The 8,085-nt window shown below is 40.5% G+C and overlaps 1 pseudogene; it reads left to right on the forward strand.

The window, feature by feature from the left end:
* The first annotated feature begins 206 nt into the window (after positions 1–206).
* On the forward strand, positions 207–7,710 carry LOC140848877 (eukaryotic translation initiation factor 1 pseudogene; annotated as a pseudogene).
* The last annotated feature ends 375 nt before the right edge of the window (positions 7,711–8,085 follow it).

The following is an 8,085-nucleotide window of genomic DNA, read 5'->3' on the forward strand; positions in this document are numbered from 1 at the left end:
TTCCTTCCTAATTACAAACTTTAAATAGAATTCGTGCCTCATATCGAATTTACCGAGTATCATAATTCCTCCAGGTGGTAAAGATACCTCGAGACAAGTGCTGGGCATAGAAGCCACAGGGCATAAATCTGCAAAGAAGTAAAAAGCTAACCTTTGCAAACAATATGGCTTCTCTCTCACTTACCAACTTTACATTTCCCTGTATGGCCCCGGAAGATGACTGGTTAGCCAGAGACGGGTAAGATTCCTCAAGGGAGGAACAACCTAAGACAGGCACAGTCGCAGGGGGGCCATCAGGTGAGAATTTGGGGATCAACAGAGGTGAGGCTCAGAACCTCACCCCCCCTGCTTTGAGAGAAATCTTCTGCATCCGTGGATGTCTTGCTGCCCTTGTCTAGCCTGGATTAATACTTAGTCCATAGGCACACACCTGATCATCTGATCATCTACATTTGCCTTCTTACAGCACTAAACTATGTTTTCTACCTTTATCTTGCATCTACCTACCACTTCAGCATTTTATTAAAAATAAAAATAATAATAATAATAGGAGAAATGTGGGATCAACATATAAATCAAGTACAAAAATCAAATGAATATTCATATTTGACCTGATGGTTTATAGGTCATATTGCATGATCAAAACCGAAAGTTTCTGTGATGACTGCCCTTGTACTGTTCACCATGTAAGAATTTATTCACTCTGTAAGAATTCGTTCACCATGTAAGAACTTGTTCGTTATGCTTCAGAAGATTGGAGACTGACGAGAATTAGGCTTGAGATGGATTAATGATTGTACATTGAGCATTGACCCCCCTATACTGAATTTTATTGTTGTTAACAACCATTTGATCAATAAATATGAGAGATGCCCTCTCAAAAAAAAAAAAAAAAAAAAAAAAAAAAAACAACTAAGCCTTAGTCACTGAGCAGCTGCCAAGGACTCAGCAGCCTCCCACTTGAGCCCCCTCGCTTCCCCGATGCTCTGTCTCCACCCTCCTTCTCCCGCTGCAGCCTTCCACAGACCGTGTCCACAAGAAAAAGGAATCGTATCACATGTCCACTATCCAGAACCTCCACTCTTTCGACCCCTTTGCTGATGCAAGTAAGGGTGATGATCTGCTTCCTGCTGTCACTGAGGATTATGTCCATATAAGAATTCAACAGAAACAGCAGCAAGACCGTCACTGCTGTCCAAGGTATCGCTGATGATTACAATAAAAGGACACTAGTGAAGGCGTTTAAGAAGAAATTTGCCTGCAACGGTACTATAACTGAGCATCCAGAATATGAAGAAGCTATTCAGGTACAGGGTGACCCTGAGTGCAAGAACATAAGCCAGTTCCTGGGAGGGAACAGACTAGCTGCAGACCACCAGCTGAAGGCTCATGGGTTTTAAGTGCTTTTGGCTCACTCAAGCCTAAGTGAGGACCTCTGCAATGAGTAAACTTTCCCTTCTGTCGCTTGTCACAAGTTTAATAACCTCACAGCTTGTATAATGTAGCCATTTGGAATCTGCTTTTAACTTGGACTAGTGTAACTCCTTCAGGCAATAAACTGAAAAGACACACACACACACACACACACACACACTTACAAAGCTATTGATTTTGTGTTCACTCTTGATGGAGAATTTCCATGACATGGATCTGTGTGTCTGTTTTATTCATTCATATCCTCCTAAACACCTAAACCAATTCCTGGCACAAAATAGATATTAACTGAATATTTACTGAATAAATAGCAATATTCTTTCTTTCTTGTCCCATCATTATTCCCTTATCTTCACCACTGCAAAACAAGCAGCCTACCACTAAGCCTCCATAATAGGACAGTTTCTTGAGGAGAGCTTACTTATTTTTGTAAAACAATGAAACAAAACACAGATATTCCCAAGGGGTAGTGAAAGTATGTACACAGCCCAAGACCAGCTGCAGTCTGAGGCTGTCGCCCCAGCATGATCCTGAATGGAGAATCAGGATGTTCACCCTGAAACCCCAAGGGAATCTCCCACCACCAATAGCCTTGTTCACAGCTTTGCAACTGCATTCAGTTTAAGCAACTAAATGAGAAAGAATTGGGAAAAGGTTTAAAGTGGAGGTAGAAAGATGATTGAGTGATTGGAAATTAAAGCCTTTCAATTTGAATGAATTTGGCCAATTCAGTCAGAAAAGAAGGCAAGAAAACTGAAGAGAACAATTGTCCTAAATGAGGTGGGTTGGGCAAGAGGCTCACAGGTCCCCAGAAACACAGAGGACATTGCAAGGGGGCATAAGGAGGATAAGCAGCTGGGAACTAATATGCTGGGTGCCCAACAGACTACATCCAAAAGATGTGCTGATTTCTACTCCTTGTAGCAGACAAAATTTGTAATAAGGCAGACAATGTTTCATGGCTCCAAGTGAGCCAGTAATAGTCATATTGGGAGTAGCTTATACTTATTAAGCACTTTCTATGTATTTCACATGTATTGTGTCATTTAATTCTAAGAGTTCTATGAAATAGATACTATCATTTTTATTTTACAGATGAAGAAACTAAGGAGTGGTTAAGTTACTTGCCCAAGCTCACCCAGCTAGAAGGTATTCAAGCCAGCTTCCAACCCAAGCAGTTGAAATCCAGTGATGCACTGTTGGCCCTATAGGACACTGTAGTCCATGTGCTGTGGGATCAGGTAGGGAGTCCAGAGAGCAGGCCACAGGAGAAAAGAGGGAAGAGCCAGACAGAAAGGCAGGGGGCTAGGGTAGCAGGCTAAGACTCAAGGCAGACTTCTGATCCAGTGAAGAACTGGAAAGTCAAGCTAGTAAAGGAGAAAGAGGCCAGCATGTTAGGGGAAGGAGAGGTTCCAACAGAGAAGTCACACAGCACTCAGATTTGGCACAACAGATACAAGCTGTGTGTGGTAGCATTTCCACCTACCCTAGGAGAATAAAAAGTAACATCATTGATCCACTTCCAGGCCTGGGCAGGACCTGGCCAAAAAAGAGGCTGATCCTGCAAGGGAGGGCCTGGCAAGATGGGCAGATCAGGCACTGCTACCCCTTACCCAGCCCACCAGCCCACATCGCCGAAAGGTGACTTAAGAAGAGCTTGTTAGAAATCCCAACAAAGACCTGGGTGTTGCCCATGAACTCTGTAGCAGGTATAGCTAATTCAATAAAGGCTAATAATAGAATTAAATCAGAGTCCCCCCAGAGCCCTTTAAAACATTATATTTTTAGGTAAGTGAGTAAACTGTTAAAGCTCAAAGACCTTCCCCATTTGTTTAGGATAAATCACTCCTTTGGAAGTGCAATTACTCATATCAAGGGCTCCTAGAATCATCTACAAAGTTTTGAGGCTTTTAAAAATATTTTCCTGGGTCCTTTTGCAAAATAACAGGATCAGAATATCAGGAGTGAGGACACAGGAAAAAAGGCATTATATTTTATTAAACCCTAAAGAGGGTCCAACTTCTTTTTATTATTAGTTCTACTGTTTAACAATTTAGATTGTTTAAATAGCAGAAGAAAGCAGATGATGACAAGCTTGACCAATTTTAGAGCTATCTTCCATTTTGTTTTGACCCTATAACCAGTTGGCCAGTTGAACTGATTATGTAAATATCAACTATTCATATGGAAGAAGTCAGTGGTCTGGATTATGTGACACTGAGGTCACAATGCAAAACCTAACTTTATTATCAGTAAATTCAATCCCCAAGGGTGTAATTCAAGCAAACCTACTCTGAAACCTACACTAAATGGAGGTGGAAATAGCTTCTTGCCATTTCCTGTGTAAGATAAAAGAAAGAAACTTTGGATCTTTAGAATAAATCATCAGAGATCTCTTTACTACTCAAGTCATTCTGAGGACCTAAAGTTGCTCATTAAATGAAATTGCTTATGGACAATTTAAGACAAAGCCCAACAGTTCCAAGGATTCGGTAAAAATTAGCCATTATTCTTATTCAGAGAATAATAAATTCTAGTCCCAGAGCTTTAAATAAGCCCTCTGCTTAGAGGAGGGCAAACAAAGGTGATAGAACAAGACCAAGATGGTGGGAGCAGAGCCAAGCCATTGGCCTCATCATTTCTGCCGTAAATTTTAGGGAAGAGGCATTCTCAGTCACTACTCAGACATATCTCTCTCTGATTCTGCAGTGTTGCTTCCAGTTCATTTAACCACTTAATAATCTCTTTCCTTCTTAGCCACAGTTAACCTTGTCATTCTCAATTCCTCTTGTTTGAAGGCCCTGGTTTAAGACCCTCCTCCATTACCATCTGCAGCAAAAAAGGCTGAAATGGCCTCAACTATCTTCCTGGTTAGATCCAGCAGGTCCCTGTAGTACCCAGTCAGGTGGAATGAGGTGAAAAACCCATACTAGTGCTCTGAGCAGGGCAGTAGCATTGACTCCCACTGTATTTGGAAGGATGCATTGGAGAATATTTTCATAAATGGATTTCTGTTGACAGTCTTTTGCATGTGTTCATGAAGCTGAATCACATTCAACAAAATTATCTGGGACACTTAAAAAAAATGAAAACAATACCTTTCTGGGAGTGATTTCAATGGATCTATGTCAAGAAAATAGGGGCAAGATAGAAAGTATAAGCTACCTTCTCAAGGTCTCTTCTGGTCGTGGAATACAATGATTATATCACATGTGGAAGAAACACCACCCAGTTATTCCTTGTGCCTACCACACTGTCTTGGAATTAAAAGAAGGAATGGTATTGATGACTTGCCACAGGTTCAAGCAGAGAACAACAGATCACTTTTCATAGAAGCCTGTTTTATCTGTTTTAGAGTGACAAGGCCAAACGACAAGCTGAACAAAAATGCCTAACTGGAGGGGGTGGAGGGCTAAAAGTAAAATCATAACACATAGCAAACCACACCAAGTCTGTTTACACCCAGCATTTCCTTCAACCATGCAGTGACATTTTTCTCGAAATGCTGCCCTTGTAAAAATGGCTGACATGAAATCCAGCCTAAACCCAGCCTCTTCACCCTTCACTTGCACAACCACCTTGGTTTTGAGCCACAGTTCCAAAGAGCAGGTAGAAGTTACCATTCCAGACGGCTAAATATAGTGCAAGAAATGGAACACCCATTTTTTTCCAAGTCAAGCAGGACCTTGTAAGAAGCAAAATAAGGATTTGGGTTTGCTGGCTAATTTAAACAGCTTTGAGGATGACTTTTGTAGCATAATTAGTTCACAGGAGCTAACAGACAGTGGAAAGAAATATATAACCTCTGAATTACCTATTATAGTAGACACGTCTAAACTATCCATAAAGAACCAATGTCACCTAATTGAGAAATAAAACAGGCAAACAAGTTGGCAGTTTCTCTGAGCCTGACTCCCTGCCCATGCTCACCATAACAGTGAGAAAAATTCAGGATTTAAAGTCAGATGGCCAATTTAACACCCAGCTTATTTTACCTCTCTCAGCCTTTCCCAAGATCATATCTGTAAAATGAAAATGATAATTATATCTACTTCACAAGATTACTGTGAGGATTAAAATCATCATCATCATAATAATAAAATATTTTTACTATATAAATGTTTGCTGGCATTAGGAAAATTTGCAGCACAGTCCTCTTCTAGTATATCTTCTTTTAAGCCCCTCTCAGGATGAAGGGGACAGGTCAGTGATAGAATGGGATGTCCCTTGGACCAGAACAAAATGTCTCTCTGCTGGACAAGATCTGCTAGCCTCTATGCCCTAGAAACTCTTTATATTTCCTCAGTCTCCTACTGAGTATAATCAAGGTCCCCCAGTTGGCTCCCGTATATTTTTTTAATTAAACCATTTCTAAAGTCTCCTCCCCCCACCTCCCTCCTCAATACAAAAACCTTTGAGAACTCATTGGGCATACAGGGTGGATCAATGTGACTACATTATTAGTCAGAGAACAAACATTCCAGGCAAGTAATTTTGTTTTCTCCCATAGATTAAATATATTCTCACCTGCAGAGACTAATGGGCTCCAGGGATCTTTCTCTATATATTTAACAATGAGATAACTAAGTGGCAAAGTCAACAAAAATCAGAAGGCAGGTGCAAGGAACCAAGCAACTTTTTTTTAATAAATATTGTTTTTTCTTAAGGGAAATAAGACACACCTTAAATACAACAGCTCTGTAACCTAAAACAAGAAGAAAAGAGATGTTGGGAGAGAAAGACTGCCAACCAGGAATAGGTTCTATTAGGACAATCAGCTCAAACTCTAGTCTTGGCAGGAATGAAATCCGGGGACGCAGATAAACCTCTGAGCTTGGTCACCCGTGTTAAAACCCTTGAATCCAGTTTTAAACAATTTCTTCTCTCAATCTACCAAATCTAACCAGTTACCCCAGTGGTTAGTCCTTGCAAATGTGTTTGTATTTTCTCCTTCTTTTCCATTTCCATTTGTCCCTGCCATCTTACCATCCCCCACCCAGATACTCAAGTGCTGTGCAAGTAGCCATCCACACTCTCCAACCCATCCCGCCCAAGTAACAGTCACAACAGGTTTCTAGAGAGTCACATTTTAGTTCAAAATGCAAGGTGATTTCCTTCTGGTCTACGCGTCTGGCCTCTCCTACCTGAGTTTCAAAGTCCTTTGTAATCAGACTCCGCCCCACCAACCTGTCTTTACTTTCCCGTCAGACTGGCTTCCTCACCAGGATCCCGTGAACACCCAAGGCGCACACCCACGCTGCTCCACTGCCCCTTCCACTACTTCACCCGAGCTACTGCTCTCTGAGGACTGCCCTGCTTCTCCCACTGTATGTCCAAACCCTAGTGGTTTCCCAAGGCCTAGGTTTAATCTCATCTCCTCCATGAAGACTCCTCTCACCTCTGAACTCCTCAATAAACATTTTCTCTATGCCATATAATCTACCACTTCACAAAACATCTGTATATTGTTTACCACTCATTTCATGTGCACTATATTTGTCCCCATAACCAGATAATAAACTAGGTCACAAAATGCTGGTCCTTCTGCCAAATATGATCCCAAACATATTTTGTAAAATCTCATTTTTTGTTTTCTCTCATTCGAATATTTGGCATGCCTTCATCACTACCTATGGAATTTCCTCAAGGAAATTCATCCTCTGTCTTCAATCCTCAAATCTGATAGTGTATCATTAAAACCCCTAAATCTTGAGTGTAGGAGGAAAGGTATTTGGGCAAATTAGAAAAATCACTGAACAGTGACATAGGAGATCCAGCTTCTAGGCACCACCCTGACACTAACTTAGCTCTGTGGTCCTGGTTAGACCACACAGTGTCAGTCCAGTGCCTTCTCTTTAAAATCACCATATAAATACTTGGGGGGAAGGTTGATATCAAATTATTCCTATTTTTTAGTAGTATGTTATAGTATGTTACAGTATATAGTAGTATGTTATAGTATCTTCCAGAAGTTACACAAAAACTTAGAAGAGGCTTGACTCAACTTTGTATGGGAAAGAGTCTATGGATACATACTGAGTACCACAGGGTAGACCCAAGAGAATTTTATACATAAAATCTTGAAAAGCAAATATTTCTTCTACTTCCTAGTCAAATGCATATTTTAAGTAACAAGAAATACTAACAAAATCTACTGTAAATCTCTGAGATCTTTTTTTCTTTACTTCTCTTTTCCTTTGATCTTAAGGATGAGAGAATTTCTTTAAGACAAAAAAAGAGAGAGAGACAAAAACAAGTTATAATAAGGTACCTGTGAAAGATAATTTATAAATATATATATAAGCAGGAGAGTTTTCCATGGGAAGAAGAGCAGTTCAGAAGAAAATGATGTTAAAAGGGGGTTTTCCAAGGATGGCAATAAATCAAGTAAGAATGGTAAATGTGTCACAAAATCAGACACATCATAATTCTCCTTTGAGGATCCCATTCATTCATTCATTCATTCACCATATTAACTCATCAAGTGCTTAGATAATATGCTGGGCATTTGGGATACAATAAAGGGAAAGATGCAGTGTCTGACCTGCAAGAACCCACTATCACGTGGAAAAACAGCTGGGTGTGAGTTAGCACTGTCCCTGACTGAAGTCTTACTGTGTACCAGGCGCTCTGCTGTGCACACCAACCCAC

Source organism: Manis javanica, chromosome 1, assembly GCF_040802235.1.
Source record: "Manis javanica isolate MJ-LG chromosome 1, MJ_LKY, whole genome shotgun sequence".
Classification (NCBI taxonomy): domain Eukaryota; kingdom Metazoa; phylum Chordata; class Mammalia; order Pholidota; family Manidae; genus Manis; species Manis javanica.